Raw genomic sequence first — 23,027 nt, forward strand, 5'->3', positions numbered from 1 at the left:
AAGCAGTGAAAGCGATCCTGAGTCAAAAGAATAAAGCTGAAGGCATCACACTAGCAAATTTCAAAATGTACTGCAAAACTGTAGGAGTAACCAAAACAGCATGGCGTGTTGAAGGGATCTCTGCACTCTCATGTTCATCGCAGTACTATTCACAATATCCAAGATTTGGAACCAACCTAAGTATCCATCAACAGATGAATGGATAAAGAAAATGTGGTACATCTACACAATGGAGTACTACTGAGCCATTAAAAAGGATGAGATCCTGTCATTTGCAGCAACATGGATGGAACCGAGGACATTATTTTAAGAGAAATAAACCAGGCACAGAAAGACAAATGTCGTTATTCTCACACATATGTGGGAGCCAAAATAATTGATCTCATGGAGGTAAAGTGTAGAACAGTAGTTAACAGAGCCTATAGAGAGGGAGTGTTGGGGTTGGGGGAGGGGAATTAAGAGAGGTTGTTTACTGGATACAAAAATACAGTTAGAAGGAATAAGTTCTAGTGTTTGACAGCACAGGAGGGTGACTATAGTTAACAATAATTTATTGTGTAGTTCCAAATAGGTAGAAAATGCTCCCCACACAAAGAAATGATAAATGTTTGAGGTGATGGATATCCCAATTACCCTGTTTTGATCACCACACATTGTATGGAAGTATGAAATTGTCAGAGATATCCCATAAATGTGTATAATTATTATGTATTAGTGAAAATATTTCTGTATTTTGATTTGGAGAGTCTGCTATCTATGAGATAGTATAAAAAGCAATGGCCCAGATGTAAAGTCTCAGTTTCTTATTTATCTGAATCCCAGGGTATGAAAATTTAAGAAAATCACACCTAAAACCTAGACATGTCAAGCACTTCAAAGGAGTTGACGAAGACTGAACAAAATCATATATACGAAGCAGCTCTGAAAACCCTAAAATCCTATACAAATATCAGGGAGTATGCATGTGATAAGAAGAATGGGATATGAAATCCTGCCTGCCACCTCCAGCATTCCATGAAGGAAAAACAGAAATTGTGCTTAGGGAATGCTGGCCTATGTACCATTATTTCACTCATTTGTTAGTGTTCTACTCATTCAAGGCCCTCTCAGAAAAAGGGAACTATTCTAGAAAATATCCTGAAGAGCCTAGCATAATGAGCTCCTTCCTACCACCAAAGAAGATACACAAAAGACTACATTTCAGGACACAGTCATTCACCAAACCATGGCTGCTCTGTACATAGACCACTTGTGAAGTTCTAGTTACTGAAATGTAAAGGCTACAGAAAACTTAGGTGGGTTTGAGTGGGAGGCAGGTGGGTAGATTTGTGGATGGCAAGCTAACCACATTGATGCGTTGCCCAATATAATCTCATAGTAACACTATGAAGTAGATATTAGTATCGTTGTTTTAAAAAGGAGGAAACCAAGACTCAGTGAGAAGCTCATCCAAGCTTACTCAGGAAGTATTTGGGGCTGGGATTTAAAGTTCACTCTTTATTGTGACATTCAAGTACCTAAGTGATCAGAGGCATTTAACAATGTTCGTAGGAGCATAGTTTGTAACAGCAATCAACGAATCAACACAATTTACATTTAAAATTTTAAAATGAAGAATAAAATTCAATTGTCCCCCAGCAAGGGAAATAATAAGCCATAAAATATTCAACTGATACAACTAAAAAGCAGTGAAAATAAATACAACCTCCAAGTCAACACGGATGAGTCTAACAATGTGCCAAAAAAAAAAAAAAAAATTCAGTATATGTTCTCTTAAATTTCAAAATCTTGTGAAAAGAAACATTTTATTCAGTTGATGATTAAACCAAAATTCAATTTAGTGGTTTCTTCTTCTTGGGGAGGAAGAGGGTGTGATCAGGGAGGGCACTTTTTTTAATTAATGAAATTTTCTATTTCTCAAGCCAACTTGGGTATTTATTATTCTTTAAATAAATATTTTTATACTTTTGAGTGAATTAAATGTGAAATTTTAAAACACAAAGACACATACAAAAAGAATATGGGTATCAAATGCCTAAGGCTGTCTTTGGAACTTGATCTCAACATATTTTTTGATATTGATTTGTTATTATCATTCTTGCTTAAAGATGTAAAAGGTAGTAGTTAATTCCACAGCAGGAAAAGGAGCAATGTCAGGCCATACTTTTCTAAGAACCATGGGTAATACTATTTGTAAAGTTTGTCAAGTGAGTCAAAGGCATAGTTCTTCACTCCAGGAGGCAAACACAGTGTTTCTGTCCTCACGATATCCACTCTGCCCCCTCCCACTGGAGCCTAGTCCCTCACCCTTGGCTTGCCTGCTCTTGGCCTTGGAACCCAGCTTTGCCTCTGTAGTCACTCCCTCCTGTCACTGATTTCTGGCCACAAGTCTTGATTTTCAAACTTTTTGTTCCATCTATTTCAGCCCACTCATGAATTACTCTTGCCTGTGGACAGATGGCATTCCCAGGCACGGGCTTGGCAGGGAAAGATGAATTCGGTGAATTAAGCCAACGGAATCCTTTCTGAAAGTCATAATTGACCTGACAGGGCCGTTTCTATCCTAAATCCAGGGGTAGCTTGAGATGATATAATGAGAGCTCCACAACTGAGGCCATATTTCTCAAAGTATGTTACACTGGTCAGAATCACCTGGGGCACATGTTAAAAATGCAGATTACTGGGCCCATCCAGAGCATTAGCACAGGAGCATCTGAGAATGGGGCCCAGGACTTGGCCTCTGAAAAACACCCCTTATGATAGCTCTGATGCTCTTTGACTTCCCTGTAAAATTGGTATCTTGAGGAAACCTGCCCTATCAAATATTGAACTGATCTAAACATGGACACAACTTTGGATGGTGAGCATATGGGTTTGTGAAAAACACATCACCAACCAAAATGATGAGCAACAACCAAGTCATGTTCAGGGAAAAAAAAATAAAAAGTGCAGGTCACACTTTTCTCAATATAGCCATTTTACTGCTTAAACACTGTTCAGATTTTACTCACAATGAAGCTGCTCCAACACTAGGTAGGGGATCAGCATAGGTAAAAACGAAGAGAAAATGTCTTCTGCCTTTTAAATTACCTCTCTCCATTCTTATTGGCCTAGTCAGATTTATGGAGGGTGTGAAGGAGGTGGGAAGAGTCATATCAAAATTTTTAAACAAATGTAGAAGGGCAGAGGGGACATGTCCACTTAAACAGCTGGCCTGGTTGTATCATTATCAACTGCCTTTCTTCTGAAGTTTCATCTAAGATTGAGCCAGAACGGAGTGTGTCTCTATCCATTTTATTTTGGGCAAAGATAATAGATGTGATTAGAACCTTAGTGTATTTTTGCTAGATTTTTCTATAAAAAGATCTGATTGAGGATTATGAAACCTCCAGTTTTCCAAAGTGCTTAAAATGTTATACTATTGCTTCAAATTTATAAGGAGTGTTCATGACCTGAATATCCCAGTCATGCAAGTATTTCTTCTATTGTTAAAGACCTAGTGAACTGGTTGGTATCTTGAAGTTTCATGTGGAAAAAGGCACATTCCTGGCATGCAGCATTAATGAAGGTGCACATAAGATACAAAGCCTTGTCTTGGGAAAATGAACTAGAGACTTTAACTAGAAAACTGTTTCAGATCAGTTAAAAATGTAAAATATAGCGACCATAGAGTTTAATTGTACAGTGGTAGTTTCAACTTCTGTACCAAGAGACAATTTTTTTTTTTTTTTTTTGCATTTTCTTGGGATTGGCCCACAGCTACAGCCATATTGGACAGATGTTTTTAACTCTAAATGCAATGTTGAATTACCTATTATTTATTTGCTATGCAGACTGAATATTTTGCATGAGCATTCAAAAACATCTGTTCATAGTTTGAACTTATGTCTATTGTTTTCTACTACAAAATGTACTGTCTAAAGATGGAAAGTCCTGTCTTTGATGAGTGGTAAGGAATTGCTCACAACCACCAGTTACATACACAGACATACTACCCATGTTGGGAAGGGATAGATTACAGTTATCAAAATATGTACAGGAGCAATCCTTATCTAGGGACTCCAAATGATCATACTCAATAGCTGGCCCATTCGCAAGACGTGGTCAAGGGAAAATAATGCTACTTTTCTCTCCCTTATGTTTCCCCACTTTCTCTATTGGCATCTTTGTGAAAGCAAGGTGGCATGCTGCCTTATCGTTGCTGCTCCTTATTACCCTCAACTGACAGCAAGGGAAGTAGGCAAGGCGATTAAGCAATGTGGCAGCCCATTTTTATCAGTTTACCTTTTAAAAAAGCCAAGAAAAATTTCGTGAAGAAGGGCTAGAGGTGCTTTATAACGAGGGAAGTGCTGTGGAGTATTTATTTTTAAGAGTCAATGACTTCCCTGCAAGACAGGTACTATCAATTTTGAAGTTATTTTCCATTAAAGGTAATCTGATTTTACATGAAGAAAAAACCAACATGCAGAATACACTCTTGGAGGTGACCAACCTTTTTAGAGCTGATTTCGCCATAACTTGAACTTTTTACAAAAAAGTGCTCAACTGTTGTTTTTCAATTCCAAAGATTTTTGTGTTAATAATTTAATATGAAACTAGAAACAAGCTGGTGTAAAGCAACTATCTTAACGCATATGTAATCTAGTTTTGGGGTTTGAAAATACTGAAAACTTACTAGCTTCATCAGCTAGAACCAAATATTCTGGATAATCGGTAGTATGTATGTAACCACAGATACATGCAATCATAGATACATGCATATATAGACACATGTATACATATATACACATATGCACATAAAAGAATTACCAATTTTTAGCCTATTATTGGACACTAAACATCACAATTTAATCTTTGGTGACACACAAAGCACTGTTTGCTATCCTGCAGATCCTTGGAGTCAACTTTATGGTTATGAATCAGCAAGCTTACTAAGTAATGAAATACAAGAGTGTCTGAGGAGAGTTTCCTCTCCATTGGACTCAGCTTATAGAACTGAGTACCAACACTAGAGCTAGAAGAAGTGGTACTGATTTTTTTGATTGTATCCACATGAAGTACATGCAATATAAAAAATTTAAGCTCCATTAGGCAACTGCAATACCCCAAAATAAATGATCTAGAGACTAGGCCCAAAGTGTACAGTACACAAAATGCTTCATAGCATCCAAAATGTGAGGGACCTTAGCCGTGAGATAGCAGAGTTGGATGCGTTCATCAGCATTCCTATTCCGCACTGCTGTGGATGCACCTCTTAAATTTATCTTTGTACCTACATTTGATTTTATGGGCTAACTCAGACAGATTAGTAAATTGAACTTTATACTTCTGCATTTTGAGAATCTAAAGCTTGTTATACGAATTTACACCTTGTTACACAGTTCCCACACAACTCCCCACCATTTTACATTATTACATCAGAAAGCCAGAAACACTTTTGAAGAAAAAAAGTTTATTTTTATTCATTTATGCAAAGACAGTATCAGCAACAGGTAGCAGAAACATTTTTCTAAGTTCAGAATTAATTTTCCATTTTGAAAGGTTTAGGACTTAATATCTCTTTTACCTTACGCTTTTAAATACTTCACTCCAACAAAGACAAAAATTTATTCCCTTACTTTTCCTTAAGGTCATATCGGAATAATCCGAATTAGCTCTTTAGAATATAGGTATCATTTATAGAAATCTGGAGATTTAATCACAGAATGATGTACATCAGAATGTTAAAGCACTAAAAAAACTATGGGTGATTTTTAATGGACAAATTCATGGTGCTTTTGATTTCTGAGGTGTAATAAAGCCCTCTTGAGAATTCTAAAGTTAAAATACTCTCTCCTTCAGATTCAGAATGAAAATTTTGAGAAATCATAGACCCCAGTGGGCATTACTAATATGGCCCATAGTAACTACATTAACTTAAGAGTCTCCATGTTTTAGGGAAGAAGCCATTGAAAGAAGGGCCAGAAAGCCACTTTAAACTCATGTCCATGGCAGATCAAATGATACTGATACAAATGTTTCCCTCAGAAAGGTATTATATCCCATTGCTACCATTCCACGGCTTGGCCCTTGAACTGCTCATACAGCTACTTCCATTCTTTACATCACCAGTCCTAAGAGCAAACCTCCTGAAAGACTAGTAAAAAAGGCTGGGAAAAAAAGACTGTGAGTATAGCAAAAGGGTTCCGGTGCTCTAGCTGTGTGGTCACAATATAAAATGAGGACACTACCTAATCTAGAAACAACGTTAACTTTAACTCTAGCAGATTCTTAAGATATACTTACTAAACAACTTTCGTGATTTAGAAATATCAAAACTACCTATTTTGTCTCCTCTGGACATATTTTATTTTACAAAATGAAATATAACAGGCTAAACAACAAAAATAAAAATCTATTTATAGCAAGTAACTAATACTTCAATGTTTTTATAAAAGCAATTCCTGATTAATCTTTGAGTGACATAAAAAAGTTGCAGCGTTCTTTAATACCAGTTATTTTGCAAATTTCACATACAGCCATTAAGTTTAGCATTTCAAGGAACAATTTTTTTTTAATAAAAACGAAGAATGGTAACTCATTGAGAAGGTTATATACCTAGTAAAGTTTAGTTTGCCTTGGATTCTTTAAAAAATTAGGCCCAGAATTTTAGTTACCTAATTACTATCCCAATCGAATTGGATATATATATATATATATATATATATGTATGTGTGGATTCTAGATAAAAGATAACATACTTTGAACAAACATTATGATTCACTGACTGGACTGTTTGCTTAGAATCTGTTTTACTGGGTTTGGATAAGAAGACTTCAATAAAGCTAATTATACATTGAGTTCCACTGATTAAAAATGCAGTTTTAAAAATTCTGCTTTTCAGGTAAATTTCTAGATAAATCATAAATGCAAAGCTCAATACTGAAATACTGTACTGTTCACAGGTACTTCTTGGAGAAGTGAAATGCTTGTGTTCGGACTATCAAAATTCTTAGCTTTCAAATCAGGTTTTAAAAACTTGTTTTTGAAAATCAGTATTTGCTTTTAAACACTTAAAATGCAAATTTCATTTTTTTAAAAATCCTTGCAGATAAATCTTAACATTCTTTCAGTCTCAATTATTTTTTACTTTAAACTATATATTAAACACAGAACCAGGTTCTAAATAAACATCTAAGGAAGAACAGTTTCAATGTAAGATAAAACTAGAGAGTCTAATAATACAACTTATACAGAAAGTTTCAGTGTGATTTACCAAAATTCAGAATTTCTGGAACAGCGGAAAACTTTTAGCTTAATATTCAAAACCACCAACTTCCCACAGAACTAGACAGCTGAGAGGATCAAACAGATTTAAATACTGTCAAACTTCTTCTGAAGCGATGCACTCTTTTATCCTGGAAAAGACAGAAATAGTCCTTTTATTTTACCGAAAATTTCTGATGACTACTATGGGTCTGAAAGTCGTCAAAACTTAAACCGTTTGTTTTGAGTTTAAACATTACAAATAATAAGAAAAAAAGATGATTCTTTTCAGGAAGCATATTTGAACACTGGGATGATAAATGTACCAAGATGGCTAGTTTTATTAAACAGTTAAAAAAGAAATCAATAATTAAAGAAAACAAATTCCAGTAAACTCAGAAATAACAGGACTTAAACTCAGTATCATTTTATGTACTTCTTAGTTAATAATTTTGCAGTGATGTCCCAAAGACAGCTGGTAGAAAATGTAATTGTAAAAAATACTTTTTTTCACTAATTGAACTGCATTTAATAGCAACTACAGCTTGCGAACAGCTCTCCAATCTGAAAGTTCATGTTTTTAGATTAAAATATGTAAGTTTTGGCATTTAAAGACGTATCATTAACCTGTGAAGACATGCCATTCTTTAGAAAGGAAGATAAAACTTTAAAATACATGCAAAACTTTATTTTCACTCTATGTTGCCTACAGACATGCAAAGAGAAGTGAGAGGCCTTACAAGGAGGAATGGGAATGAGTAAATGAGTAATAACATTTCCTTTTCTACAAAGCTGTGCCCTTTTTTTAAGACTTCAGTTTCATTTTCAGCCTTCATTTTTAAGGCTTCAGTTTCATTTCAAGCCATAAAAGTGGCTTCTGGAAGTTACCTCATCTGTCAAAAGAGTGATAATCTATTTAGGTTAAAATCTAGAAAACTGGACACCAACATGTATCTTCAGAGGTCATGTAGGAAGCAAGATTGTGAAAGGGCTGGATAATTAAGACAATGAAGAGTGAAATCAGCTATGGAAATTGTAAATACATTCAAAAATATCTCAGGCATTCTAATTCAATATAACAACATGCAGTCAATCAAAATAGGTCTAGATGTTAGACAACTGCAGGATGCCAACTTCTGATTCCTCTCCCAAATAAGCAGAAAACTCTGCAAGTTTCAAAGGGAGTCTTTTGTCTAACACCAGACTTGAGTTCTCAAGTTTTAAACTTGAGAACTCAAGTTTAAAAAAATATTTTCTGGGCCGGACATGGTGGCACACGCCTGTAATCCCAGCACTTCGGGAGGCTGAGGCAGGAGGATCACTTGAGCCCAGGAGTTGGGCACGGTGGCTCACGCCTGTAATCCCAGCACTTTTGGAGGCCAAGGCAGGCATGTCACAAGGTCAGAAGATCGAGACCATCCTGGCTAACAGGATGGAACCCCATCTTTACTAAAAACACAAAAAATTAGTTGGGCGTGGTGGCAGGTCCTTGTATTCCCAGCTACTCACGAGGCTGAGGCAGGAGAACGGCGTGAACCTGGGAGGGAGCAGAGCTTGCAGTGAGCGAAGATCGCACCACTGCACTCCAGCCTGGGTGACAGAGTGGGACTCTATCTCAAAAACAAAAACAAACAAACAAAAAAACCTTTTTAACTAGCTAAGTGTGGTGGTGCATGTCTGTAGTCCTAACTATTCGGGACGCTGAGGCAGAAGGATCCCTTGAGTGCAGGAGTTTGAGGTTGTAGTAAGCTGTGATTGCGACACTGCACTCCAGCCTGGATGACCAAATGAGGTCACCTCAAAAAAAAAAAAAAAAAAAAAAGAAAACAATCTTTTTAACCAGCTAAGTGTGGTGGTGCAAGTCTGCAGTCCTAACTATTTGGGACGCTGAGGCAGAAGGATCCCTTGAGTGCAGGAGTTTGAGGTTGTAGTAAGCTGTGATTGCGACACTGCACTCCAGCCTGGATGACCAAATGAGGTCAACTCAAAAAACAAAACAAAACAAAACAAAAAAACAAAAACAAAACAAAACAAAACAAAAACACACGAAAGACTGTCTTCTGCTTTGAACATCATTTAAGTACTACTGCAGACACCAATGTAATCAGAACTTTGGGCAAGGTAAGCTGATGTACAATTCCAGTTCTTTCTTTTCTAAATTATACTATCTATGTAAAATGAAGCAACAAGAGAACAAATGTCAAATTTAAATATGTTTACTCCCTGTTGCAAAGATGTTAAGAACTTAATTCTGCTATGTGCCTCTACTCTTCTACATTATACAGATGATCCATAATACAACCTTTTAAAAAGTCTTAAGCTTCATCCCATATCCATTCACAGATGAAAAAAAGCTGGTTGTGTTTTAAGACACAAAGCGATGGTTAAACATTTTCTTTCTAATGTAAAGTGTGTAGCCAGTTTTGACAAATCTGGCAGTTCCACTAAAGGTTGAATATGACTTAGCAATTCCATTCCCAAGTATATACGCAAGAGAAGCAAGCACGTATGTCCACACAATAACTTGTACGTGAATGTTCACAGCATTATTTATAACAGCTAAAAAATGGAAATAATCCAAATGTCTTTAACAGATGAACACATAAACAGAATAAAGTAATATCTACAAATGAAAAGAAATGATGAAGTTCTGATAAGTGCTAGAATACTGACGAACCTTACAAACATTAAGCTGAGTGAAAACATCCAGTCACAAAATGCCACATCATTATGTGTGATTCCATATACAAGAAATGTCCGCCACAGGAAAATCCTTAGAGGAAGAAAGTAAATTAGTGGTTGCCTGGGGATACACAAGTTCTGGGAAAATAGCAGGTGACTGCTAAGGTAGTGGGGTGATTTTTGGGGTGATTTAAATATTCTAAAATTGATTGTGGACATGGTTGCACAACCTTGAATATACGAAAAAACAGTGAAGTGCACACTTTAAATACATAAATTGTATTACTGCTATTATTTCAATAAAATTGTTACTTAAAAAACACCTTCCCTTTATTAACCATAGTATTTTTCTCCCACTGGGCTGACCAGGTTAGTTCTTTTTCATATTTATAGACTTAAAACCACAAGAACCCAGAAACCTTTAGTCCTGTACCTTCTCATTCTAGACTTGTAAAAACTAGAACCTTAATAAAAGATTTATCTATCCAACATGGATAGAAAGTGGGAGCAGAAATCAGATCTTTCTGGAATTCAACTAGCCACATTCTCTTCCACTTCACCAACTCTGAATCAACCTTTCTTTCTTTCTACTGAACTTTTTACTGCTTCATTTTACCCCTTTTCTCCCTTCACACTGTTCAGGTGTATCATCTGAATAAACCATTTCTTTTCTTCTCTTTAGTCCAATACGCACGTGTTAAGTTCTACTTTTCTTTTCTTTTTTTTATTTTTATTTTTTTTGAGAGAAAGGTCTCTCACTCTGTTGCCCAGGCTGGACTACAATGGCACGATCACGGCTCGGTGCAGCCTCAACTTTCCAGGCTCAAGCAATCCTCCTGCCTCAGACTCCTCTGGAGTAGTTGGGACTACAGGCATGTACTATCACAACTGGATGATTTTTGTATTTTTTTGTAGAGATGGTGTTTTGCCATGTTACCCAGGGTGGTCTCAAACTCCTGAGCTCAAGCAATCCACCCACCTCAGCCCCCAAGTGTTGGGATTACAGGCGTGAGCCACTGTACCCGGCCAAGATCTGCTTTCTGCATCTAAAATTTTCTTTTACTATTTGGTCATGGTAGTCAACTAACTCTCTTCTCTAGTAAACCCTTTCAATTACAAATTTCTGCTGCAGGGTTCTTCCCTAAATTCGACTACATATATATATCAAGGTTTGGCAGCAGAAAATATACTGCCAAGTAAAACCCACACTGGTTTATTGGGTTACAGTCAAATGCCAACAGTTCAATTAAATGCTCTAGGCCGAGCGCGGTGGCTCACGCCTGTAATCCCAGCACTTTGGGAGGCTGAGGCGGGCAGATCACGAGGTCAGGAGATAGAGAACATCCTGGCTAACACGGTGAAACCCCGTCTCTACTAAAAATAGAAAAAAATTAGCTGGGCGTGGTGGTGGGCGCCTGTAGCCCCAGCTACTTGGAAGGCTGAGGCAGGAGAATGGCATTAAGTAAACCCAGGAGGTTGAGCTTGCAGCTTGCAGTGAGCCTAGATGGTGCCACCGCACTCCAGCCTGGGTGACAGAACGAGACTCCGTCTCAAAAAAAAAAAAAATTCCTCTAAGAAATCTCAAAATACATGTACCACAAGGAAAACAGCTAACTTGAGAGGGAACAAGTGGGCTTTTTAATTATGCATACCATTCCTTTCATACCTTGAAGTAGTCATCTTGAGTAACAACAGAATTTATCAGTCTGCTCTCTGGATTAAACAGACAAGATACCACCATCTGTATGCTTCGGTCCACAGATTTCTGAAACACACAAGTTTTCAGTAATGTAAAGACAACTCGTTCTTTCACTCGCTCTTAATAAGGGTGTGTGTTTCTTTTATTTTGATGGTTTACTGAACATATTAGTTTATTTCTAAAGAAACGCAAAAAATGCTAAAAGAGGCTGGCAACAGTGGCTCACACCTGTAATGCCAGCATTTTGGGAGGCCGAGGCAGACAGATCACCTGAGATCAGGAGTTCAAGACCATCCTGGCCAACACGGCGAAACCCCTTCTCCACTAAAAAATACAAAAATTAGCTGGGTGGCGGGCGCCTGTAATTCCACCTATTCAGGAGGCTGAGGTAGGGAGAATTACTGGAACCTAGGAGACGGAAGTTGCAGTGAGCCGAGATCACATCACTGCACTCCCAGCCTGGGTGACACCGGAAGACCCTGTCTCAAAAAAAAAAAAAAAAAAAAAATTCATAAAAATGTGATTTGTAATTCCTACCACATATCCTCAGTATGTAAGTTTTCTGACAAATCAAAGAATTATTTTAGAAACTTAGCGATACAATACTGGTTTAAAAAGCTCAGTTTGTTAAATCCCTAAGTGAACTCCAATGTTTCAAGAAAAAAAAAAAAAAAAAAAAAAACTCAGGACAAAACCTGCCAATTACACTGTAAGAGTATGTTTTAATATTTATTCACTATTTAAAATCCAATATCAAATCAAGGAATTTACACTCCAATGGGATTTCTTGGGTATTATACCTATTACCAGTATATCAACTACTTCCACACTCCCACCTATTTAACAGAACATATGTGATGCAAGAGTGACAGTACTGTTATTACAGAAATTTGCAGTAATGATAAAAAACAGAAACAACGCTATTTCAGTATTTGAATAATTACTCCTGACTTCACCACTGTTGGAAACTTCTGCCACATATAATGTTATGGAGAGAATGCTTATTTAAATAATATTTTTCACTGCTTAAGATCAAAACTGTGGTAAAAGAAAAGGGACATATAATTCATACGAATTCTTCTTTTGAGTAGAATTCTAGAGGAAACCCTCCCATAGCATTCTTCCAAATCATATTAATACAGTATTTATTAAAGAATGGCTTTTTAAATTTAGTGGAACTGAAATACAGGAAACGACTGCTGAATCAGAACCTTTATGTATATACTGAATATTTGGGGTATCTGAAATTTCAACAACCTTCACATTAACTTCTGAGTATCGGTCCATTATTTAAGCTCCATGATTTATGGCTAACATCTTAAAATTTGGGCAAAAATGTTTGCTTCTCAAAAAAAGTTATTAAAACTAGAAAAAAACACAAAATACATATTTTTAAAAAATTCAAAGTTAGATGTTTGCCTTCTGTGGGCCATTTCCAGAGGGTGTGGTAGCTTCATGAATTGAGCATTCATTTGGCACAACATCACCTCCTGTATCAACTTCTCCACAGTGATAGTTAAGAGCTGAATAAGGCCTATATTTAAAATAATGAAAGTGTAATTAAACAGATACACAGATACGTTTAAAAGCTACTTATTTATTCCTCAAAAAGGTGAGCTGGTATCAAAAGTTTCAACGTAGGTTGTGTTGAAACTCAATTGTGCTACTTCAGAAACCTTGTTTTAAACGAAATGTCGAAATACATTAAGGCAGCCTTTGGTTTTAAAATCTCTTCCAGGCATCAACATAATCAGAGGTAGAAGGATTCTAAGAAACAAAGGTAGTACGGGAGTGTTTGAGAATTTTAACACTTATTATATCCTTCAAATATCCAGTCGTGATGTAAGACAGCAGCTCTGGTGTATTCGAGGTAATACTCTAATTCCTCTTTAAGAGGAATTAATAGCAAAACATTTTATTCCGATTCCTCTTTAAGAGAAATTAATAGCAAAACATTTCGGTTTCTCTTCAACAAATTTTTTATGGCTAGTAAAGCCAGAGGCATATTCTAGGCAGATACATGCCAATTCTAAAGCCAAGTTAATACTACCATTCCTGGATTATATGGTCTATCAACAAGTAACTGAACACTTATCATTATGTGGACCAGCTACTGTTTCAGCACACAAAAACCTGAGAGACAAAAAGGCACTGTTGCTCCCATGGGAGTTTACAATTGGGTTAAAGTAACAAAACATAAAACATTAATATAAAGAACCATTTAAAAATATCTATAGGCATATATGGCATAGAAAAAAAAGTCAAGAAAGATGAGGAAGTATATGTTTCATTAATTTCACTTTACTCCATAACCCCTTTTGCTCCCCAACAGGCCACTGTGGTGGCATCTTAAAAAAAAAAAAAAAGAAGGAAACCAAAACTATTAAAATATTCTTACACATTTTAAAACACTCATGAGATACACAATATTGAAGCACTTATCATGCTGGCTCCTTTGTTACTAAAATGAAAGAAACAGAGTAGAAAAAAGAAGTACTTTATGTTTCTAACCCCTGACGTTCTTGTTACTTTTATATGTAAAACCTCGCCATTTTCCCAATTTTCTGGAGTTGGCATTGTGGAAATCTCAAGGATACGAGTTCTTTCAATTTATTACTTATCACCATAGATATGATTATGGGTCACAGATATAGTCACATCTATGAAAAGAGGCCCAGAGAACTACTATCATGAAGCAGCAAGCTAAAATAGAAATATAATTGGAATTCTGTGCTCTAAGAATGCGATGATAATTTTATTTCACTCTATCTCCCTAAACAATTGATGAAAGTCAGTCTGGATGTTTCAGCTATTTGACAGTGAAGATGAAAAACTACATGCTGAAATACAGAAGGGGACAATGAATCTCAGAAAACTGTTTTACAGAGAATCTCAGAAAACTGTTTTACAGAAAAGTTATCGCTAACTATATTCCTGTCACAATGTTAATCCATTACTTCTAAATAATACAGACGGCTTCATTCCAGACCAATTGCAAGTGTTTTCCTAAATTTTAGGTACACTTCACTAGTTTAAAATGACACACTATTCAGGAAATTTGTATAAACAACTTAAAGGGCTCAACAGTATCTGAAAATAAATCATTTTACTCCCTCTTCAGTTACCTGATAATTATATACAGGCAACTGATACCCAGTGGTGACCTGACCTGGTGAATCTGGGTAAGATATGTCTGAAAGTAAGTTTACAGAAAGAATGAATACGGTAAAACATCTTTTTAAATTAGAAAGAAATATTATTCCCAAAATTTAAAAAAAAAATGAAAAACTTTAAAATATTTGTTACTTTTCTAAATACAACAATGCGGAATTCTAAACGAATGAATCACTTTAGGAAGAAAGAAATATTCTCTATCAAGTGCTAAGCCCCTTTGGGTGGGGCAGGGGAACACACAAATGACAAAAGTAGTGACTATTTCACCAGGCAAAGTTTACCTAACTTACACTGTGTACTTACGCCCACCCAGAAGTTATTTCTTACGCTGCTGATAAGGCTCCATTAAGACAGATGTCAATGTAAGTTAAGTTAATACATTTGCTATTTCTTTGTCAATATACTTCCAGATAGTTTTGTGTTTGACAATACTACACGGTAATATGTAGTTCTCCTACAGATGTTATGTTTTTTTCTGTACTTCATTTCGAAAAACTAAGGGCAGTATACAATCCAAAACTGGAGAAGGACAGTACAATGTCTTATATGTTTCAATAAATACTTATTGTTTGAAAACATATAGGAAGCAGCATACATGAATACACCCAGATTCAGTAACGGCTCACTGTAAATGTTAGAAACAAGTAGGGCTTTTTCTCTAGCCATTGTTCAGAGAAGAAAAAAGAAGAAGAGGTATAATCCTACACATTTCAAGTACATGCAGAATGTCAATAAATGAGAGACACTGAAGAACTATTTCACTACTATTTTGTTACTTTATTTTCCATCAAAGAAAATGTCTTTTCAACTAACACATAAAGAGAATGGACTAAGAAGAAAATAAACGTTATTTATCACCAATAAGTGATAGAGTATGTCAAATCCTACTTTAAATATCAAAGTAATCAGGATCAGAGAAATTGCATGCCAGAAATTCACAGGATTTATAGGTATAGTAAATGACATCAGAAATCTATACATTCCAGAACCAGAATATACCCAGAAGTCAGCAGTTTATATGAGGTGGCATCTGGAAATCATTGCAAGTAAAGAAGAGCTAGATTAATCGCTATCCTTAAAGAATAAACTAGGCAGAAACATCAGAACAGCTGCTTTCTAATATTTTCGGAACTAGGTATAAGGGGGGAAAGAAGCTCAGGTGTTTTAGAGGTAATACTCTTTTTTATTCCTACTCTTATTTAAGAGTAATTAACAGCAAAACATTTCTGTTTCTCTTCAACAAGTTTTTTGTGGCTGGTAAAGCCAGAGGCAGACCCTAGGCAGATACATGCTAATTCTAAAGTAACATTAATACTATCTTTCTTAGATTACACAGTCTATCAACAAGTAACTGAACACTTATTATGTGGACCAGCCACTGCTTAAGCACACAAAAACCTGAGAGAGAAAAAGGCACTGTTGTGCCCATGGGAGACTGCAACTGGGTTAAAAAGAAAGTAACAAAATGTAACACATTAATATAAAGAACCATTTAAAAATACTTACAGGCATGTATGATATGGAAAATAATCCAGAAAGAACAGGAAGTGCATGGTAGGCTAATTCACTTTACCCGAGGTACAACCTACCTCCTTTGCTCCGCAACAGGCCACTGCAGTGGCATCTTAAAAAAAAAAAAAACAAACAAACAAACAAACAAACAAAAAAAACAGGAAATCAAAATTACTCAAATATTCCTAAACATTTTCAAAAACACATGATATATATAATATTGAAGTACTTATACTGGCTCCTTTGTTATTATAATAAAAGACACGGAATGGAAAAAAGAAGTGCTTTATGGTTCTAATCCCTGATATTCTTGTTACTTCCACATATAAATATAAAACCTCACCTTTTCCCCAATTTTTTGGATTTGGCATTGTGGAAATCTCAAAGATGTTACTACTTTCAATTTATTATGACAGATATGATTATTGGTCATAGATAGAGTCCTATCTACTATGAAAAGAGAACCAGACAACAACTGTGGTGAAGCAGCCTGCTAAAATGAAACTATAATTTGAATTACGTGCTCTAAGAATTGGGTAATAATTTTATTCACTCTATATCCCTAAAAAATTCATGAAAGTCATTCTGGATGTTTCATTCAGCTATTTGACAGCAAAGATGAAAACTATATCCTGAAATATAGAAGGGCCAAATCTCAGAAAACTCTTCTACAGAAAAGTTATTGCCAAGTATAGTCCTGTCAAAATATTATTCCATTACTTCTAAGTAATACATAGGTCTTCATTCTAGACTTATTCTAAGTGTTTTCTTAAATTTTACCTATACTTCACTAGTTTAAAATGACAAACTATTCAGGAAATTTGTATAAACAAGTTAAAGGCCTCTCTAATATCGGAAAGCAAATCATTTTACTTCCTCTTACATTACCTGATAATTATATACAGGCAACTGATATCCAGTGGTGACCTGAACTGGTGAATCTGGATAAGCAGGAAATGCCTGAAAATAAAGGTTACAGAAAAAAATGAATACGGTAAACCGTTTTTTAAAATTAGAAAGAAATACAATTCTCAATATAACAAAAATATGAAAAACTTTGAAACAGTAATTGTTTTTCTACGTACAGCAATGCAGATTTCTAAATGACTGACTTTATGAAGAAATAAAAATTCTCTTGTCAAGTGCTACCCTTTGGGTGGGGAGGGGGAAGAGACAAATGACAAAAGAAGTGACTATTTCACCAGCCAAAGTTTACCTTATATATATCGGGTACTTAAGCTCACCCAGAAGTTATTTCTTACACTGGTGATAAGGCTCCATTAAGACAGATTGCAGTGTAAGTTACATTAACACATTTGCTATCTCCCTGTAAAAATATTTCTAGACTGTTTTGTATTAGACAATATTATAGGGTAACATGTAGTTCTATAGATGTTATGGCTTTTTCTGCACTTCATTCCGAAAAACTAAGTGCAGTCTATAATCCAATAGTGGAGAAGAGAAAGTATGTCTTGTATGTTTCAATAAATTCTTATTGTTTGAAAACATACAGGCAGCAGCATACATGAATACACCCAGATTCAGTAATGGCTCACAGTAAATGACACAAACAAGTAGGGCTTTTTTTCTAGCCACTGTTCAGAGAAGGAAAAAGAAGAGGTATACCATACATGTTTCAAGCACGTGGAAAATGTCAACAAATTAGAGACACTGCACAACTGGTTCACTATTATTTTGTTACTTTATTTTCCATCAAAGAATATGTCTTTTAAACTAACACATAAATAAAATAGACTAAGAAGAATACAAACGTTATTTATCAACAGTAAGTGATAGAGTATGTCAAATCCTACTTTAAATATCAATGTAAGCAGGATCAGAGAAATCAGATGCCAGAAGCTCACGCGATTTATATATATATATCAAACCACATCGGAAATCTACCCATTCCAGAACCAGAACATATCCAGAAGTCAGCAATTTACATGAGGAGGCATCTGGAAATCATTTCAAATAAAGAGTAGCTAGATGAACTGCTAAACTTACAGAAGAATAAAGTGGACAGACACGTAAGGAGAGCTGCTTTCATGCACTTTAGGAACTGGTTATAAGGGGGGAAAGCAGCTCAGGTGGTTTAGAGGTAATACTCTTGTTTATTCCTATTCTTATTTAAGAGTAATTAACAGCAAAGCATTTCTGTTTCTCTTCTACAAATGTTCTATTGCTGGTAAAGCCAGAGGCAGATTCTACACAGATACATACTAATTCTAAAGCCACGTGAATACTACCTTTCTTTGATTATATAGTCTATCAGTATGTGGACCTGCCATTGCTTAAGCACATAAAAACCTGAGAGCAAAAAAGGCACTGTTGCTCTCATTGGAATTTATAATCGGGTTAACAAGAAAGTAAAAAAACAAATAAATAAAACATTAATATAAAGAATCATTTAAACATATTTATAGGCACACATGACATGGAAAAAAATCAAGAATGAACAGGAAGTGTACGTTTGGCTAATTCACTTAATGTCAAGTACAACACAATCCCTTTGCTCTCCAACAGGCCACTATGGTGGCATCTTTAAAAAAAAAAAAAAAAAAAAAAAAAAACGGACACCAAAACTATTAAAATATTCCTACACATTTTCAAAAACACATGAGAAACACAATATTGAAGTACTTATCCTGCTGTCTCCTTTTTCATTATAATAAAAGTAACAGAATGGAAAACTCAAGTACTTTATGTTTTTAGTCCATGACATTCTTGTTACTTTTATATATGAAACTTTACCTTTCTCCAAATTTTCTGGAGTTGGCAATGTGGAAACCTCAAAGATAGTAGCTCTTTCAGTTTATCACCATAGATATAATTATGGGTCATAGACATAGTCCTATCTATGAAAAGAGATCCAGAGAATTACTACCGTGAAACAGCCAGCTAAAATGAAAATATAATTGGAATTCTGTGCTCTAAAAAGTGGATCATAATTTTACTTCACTCTATCTCCCTAACAAAATTCAGCAAAGTCAACTTTGGATGTTTCATTCAGTTATTTGACAGCAAAGATGAAAACTACAATCCAGAAATGAAGAAGGGGACACCAAATCTCAGAAATCTGTTCTACAGAAAAGTTACTGCCAAGTATATTCCTGTCAAAATATTACTTCATTACTTCTAAATAAGACAGAGGTCTTCATTCTACACTAATTCTAAGTGTTGCCTTAAATTTTAGGTACACTTCACTAGTTTAAAATGACAAACTATTCAGGAAATTTGTATAAACAAGTTAAAGGCCTCTATAATATCGGAAAGCAAATCATTTTACTTCCTCTTACATTACCTGATAATTATATACAGGCAACTGATATCTAGTGATGACCTGAACTGGTGCATTTGGATAAGTACGATATGCCTGAAAATAAATTATACAGAAAGAATGAATTAATAAGGTAAAACTTTTTTTTTAATTAGAAAGAAATATTCCCAGTAGAACAAAAATATGAAAAACATTGAAATACTAATTGTTTTTCTATATACAACAATGCAGAATTGTGTATGACTGACTGATTTATGAAGAATGTATTATTCTCGGTCAAGTCCTACGGTTGGGCGTGGAGAGGGAACAGACAAATGACAAAAGAACTGGCTATTTCACCAGGCAAACTTAACCTTACTTATATTGTGTACTTATGCCCACCCAGAAGTTATTTCTTACACTGGTGATAAGGCTACATTAAGACAGAGTTCAATGTAAGTTAAATTAATACATTTGCTATTTCCCTGTAAAAATGCTTCCGGACTGATTTGTGTTTGACAATATTATAAGGTAATATGTAGTTCTACAGAATTTATGGCGTTTTCTGTACTTTACGTTGAAAAACTAAGTGCAGTATATAATCCAATACTGGAAAAGAGACAGTATAAAGTCTCATATGTTTCAATAAATACTAATTGTTTGAACACATATAGGTACGCAGCAGGCATGAATACACCCAGATTCGGTAATGGCTCACAGTAAATGTTAGAAGTAGGGCTTTTATTCTAGCCATTGTTCAGAGAAGGAAAAAGAAGATGAGGTATACCGTACGTGTTTCAAGCACAGGGAAAACGTCAACAAATGGGAAACACTGAATAACTATTTCACTACTATTCTGTTACTTTATTTTCCATCAAAGAAAATGTCTTTTCAACTAAGATATAAATAAAATGAACTAAGAAGGAAATAAGCGTTATTTATCACCAATAAGTGACAGAATATGTCAAATCTACTTTAAATAGCAAAGTAACAAGGATCAGAGACACTACACGCTAGAAACTGATGGGATTTACAGATATCTAAAACTATCAGAAATCTACCCATTCCAGAATCAGAATATATCCAGAAGTCAGCAATTTATATGCAGAGGCATCTGGAAATCATTTCAAATAAACAATAGCTGGATTAATTGCTAAACTTAGAAAAGAATAAAGTAGGCAGACACATGAGAAGAACTGCTTTCAAATATTTTAGTTACATGGGGGAAAGCAGCTCAGGTGTTATAGAGGTAATGCTCTTTTTAATCCTACTCTTCTTTAAGAGTAATTAACAGAAAAACATTTCTGTTTCTCTTTATCAAATTTTTTATGCTTGGTAAATCCAGACGCAGATTCTAATCAGATACATGCTCTTCTAAAGCCAAATTAATACTACCGTTCTTAGGTAAAGCCACATTAGGACTACCTTTCTTACATTAAATAATCTACCAACAAGTAACTGAACACTTGTCATTACGTGGATAAGCCATTGCTTAAGCATACAAAACCTGAGAGAGAAAAAGGCACTGTTGCTGCCATGGGAGGTTAAAAAGAAAGTAACAAAACGTAACACATTAATATAAAGGATGATTTAAAATATTTATAGGCACATATGACACATAAAAAATCAAGAAAGAGGAGGAAGTATATGTTTCACTAATTCGCTTTACCAGAGGAACAACATAACTCCTTTGCGCCCCAACAGGCCAGTGCAGTGGAATCTTTTTTTTAAAAAAAAAAAAAGTAACCAAAATTATGTAAATACTCCTACACATTTTCAAAAACCCGTGAGTTACATAATATTGAAGTATTTATCATGATGGCTCCTTTGTTATAATGAAAGAAACAGAATAGAAAAAAAGAAGTACTTTAGGTTTCTAATCCCTGAAGTTCTTGTTGTTACTTCTACATGGAAAACCTCAATCTTCCCAATTTTCTGGAAATAGAATTGTAGCATCCTCAAAGATATTAATTCTTTGAATTTGTTACCACACGTATGATTACGGGTCATAGATAAGAGTTGTATCGTTGAAAACAGACCCAGAGAACTACTACCATGAAGCAGCAAGCTAAAATAAAAATACAATTGGAATTCTGTGCTCTAAGAATTGGGTAAAGCTTTTATTTCACTTTATATCTCTGCAAGATTCATGAAAGTCAGCCTGGATGTTTCAGCTCTTTGACAGCAAAGATAACAAAATACATGCTGAAACAAAGATGGAAACACAAATCTCAGAAATTGTTCTACAGAAAAGTTATTGCTGAGTACACTCCTGTCAAAATCTTATTTCATCACTTCTAAGTAACACAGAGGTCCTCATTACACGAATTCTAAGTGATTTCTTAAATTTTAGGTACATTTCACTACTTTAAAATGACAAACTATTCCAGCAATTTGTATAAACAAGTTGAAGGCCTCAATAGCAGCTGAAGGTAAAACATTTTACTCCCTCTTCAATTACCTGATAATTATATACAGGCAACTGATATCCAGGGATGACAGAATTTATAGATATAAATTGATCTGGTGAATCTGGATAAGTAGAATAAGCCTGAAAATAAAGTTGACAGAAAGAATGGATCAATACGGTAAAACATTTTTTTTAAATAGAAAGAAATATCATACCCAATATAACAAAAATATGAAAAACTTTGAAACAGTAATTGTTTTTCTACGTACAGCAATGCAGATTTCTAAATGACTGACTTTATGAAGAAATAAAAATTCTCTGTCAAGTGCTACCCTTTGGGTGGGGAGGGGGAAGAGACAAATGACAAAAGAAGTGACTATTTCACCAGCCAAAGTTTACCTTATATATACCGGGTACTTATGCCCACCCAGAAGTTACTTCTTACACTGGTGATAAGGCTCCATTAGGATAGATTTCAACGTAAATTAAATTCATACATTTGCTATTTCTTTGGCAAAATACTTCTAGATTGTTTGGTATTTGACAACATTATAGGGTAATACTGTAGTTCTTCGACAGATGTTACGGCTTTCTCTATACTTCATTTCCACAAATTAAGGGCAGTATATAGCCATAACTGGAAAAGAGACAGTATAACGTCTTCTACGTTTCAATAAATTCTTACTGATTAAAAACATACAGGTAGCAGCATTCATGAATATACCCAGATTCAGTAATGGCTCACCGTAAATGCTAGAAACACGTAGGGCTTTTCTTCTAGTCATTGCTCAGAGAAGGAAAAAAGAAGAAGAGGTGTACCCTACACGTTTCAAGTACATGGAAAATGTCAACATATGAGAGACACTGAAGAACTATTTCACTACTATTTTGTTACTTTATTTTCCATCAAAGAAAAGGTGTTTTAAACACACACTGAAATAAGAGGAACGAAGAACAAAATAAATGTTATTTATCACCAGTAAGTGACAAACGATGTCAAATCTCACTTTAAACATCAAAGCAACCAGCATCAGAGAAATGACATG

At 35.1% G+C, this 23,027-nt stretch overlaps 1 pseudogene; it reads right to left on the reverse strand.

The window, feature by feature from the left end:
- Positions 1–11,506: 11,506 nt before the first annotated feature.
- Positions 11,507–23,027, reverse strand: part of LOC129053219 (deleted in azoospermia protein 1-like) — a 47,819-nt pseudogene continuing 36,298 nt past the window's right edge.

This window comes from Pongo abelii, chromosome Y, assembly GCF_028885655.2.
Source record: "Pongo abelii isolate AG06213 chromosome Y, NHGRI_mPonAbe1-v2.0_pri, whole genome shotgun sequence".
Taxonomy (NCBI): domain Eukaryota; kingdom Metazoa; phylum Chordata; class Mammalia; order Primates; family Hominidae; genus Pongo; species Pongo abelii.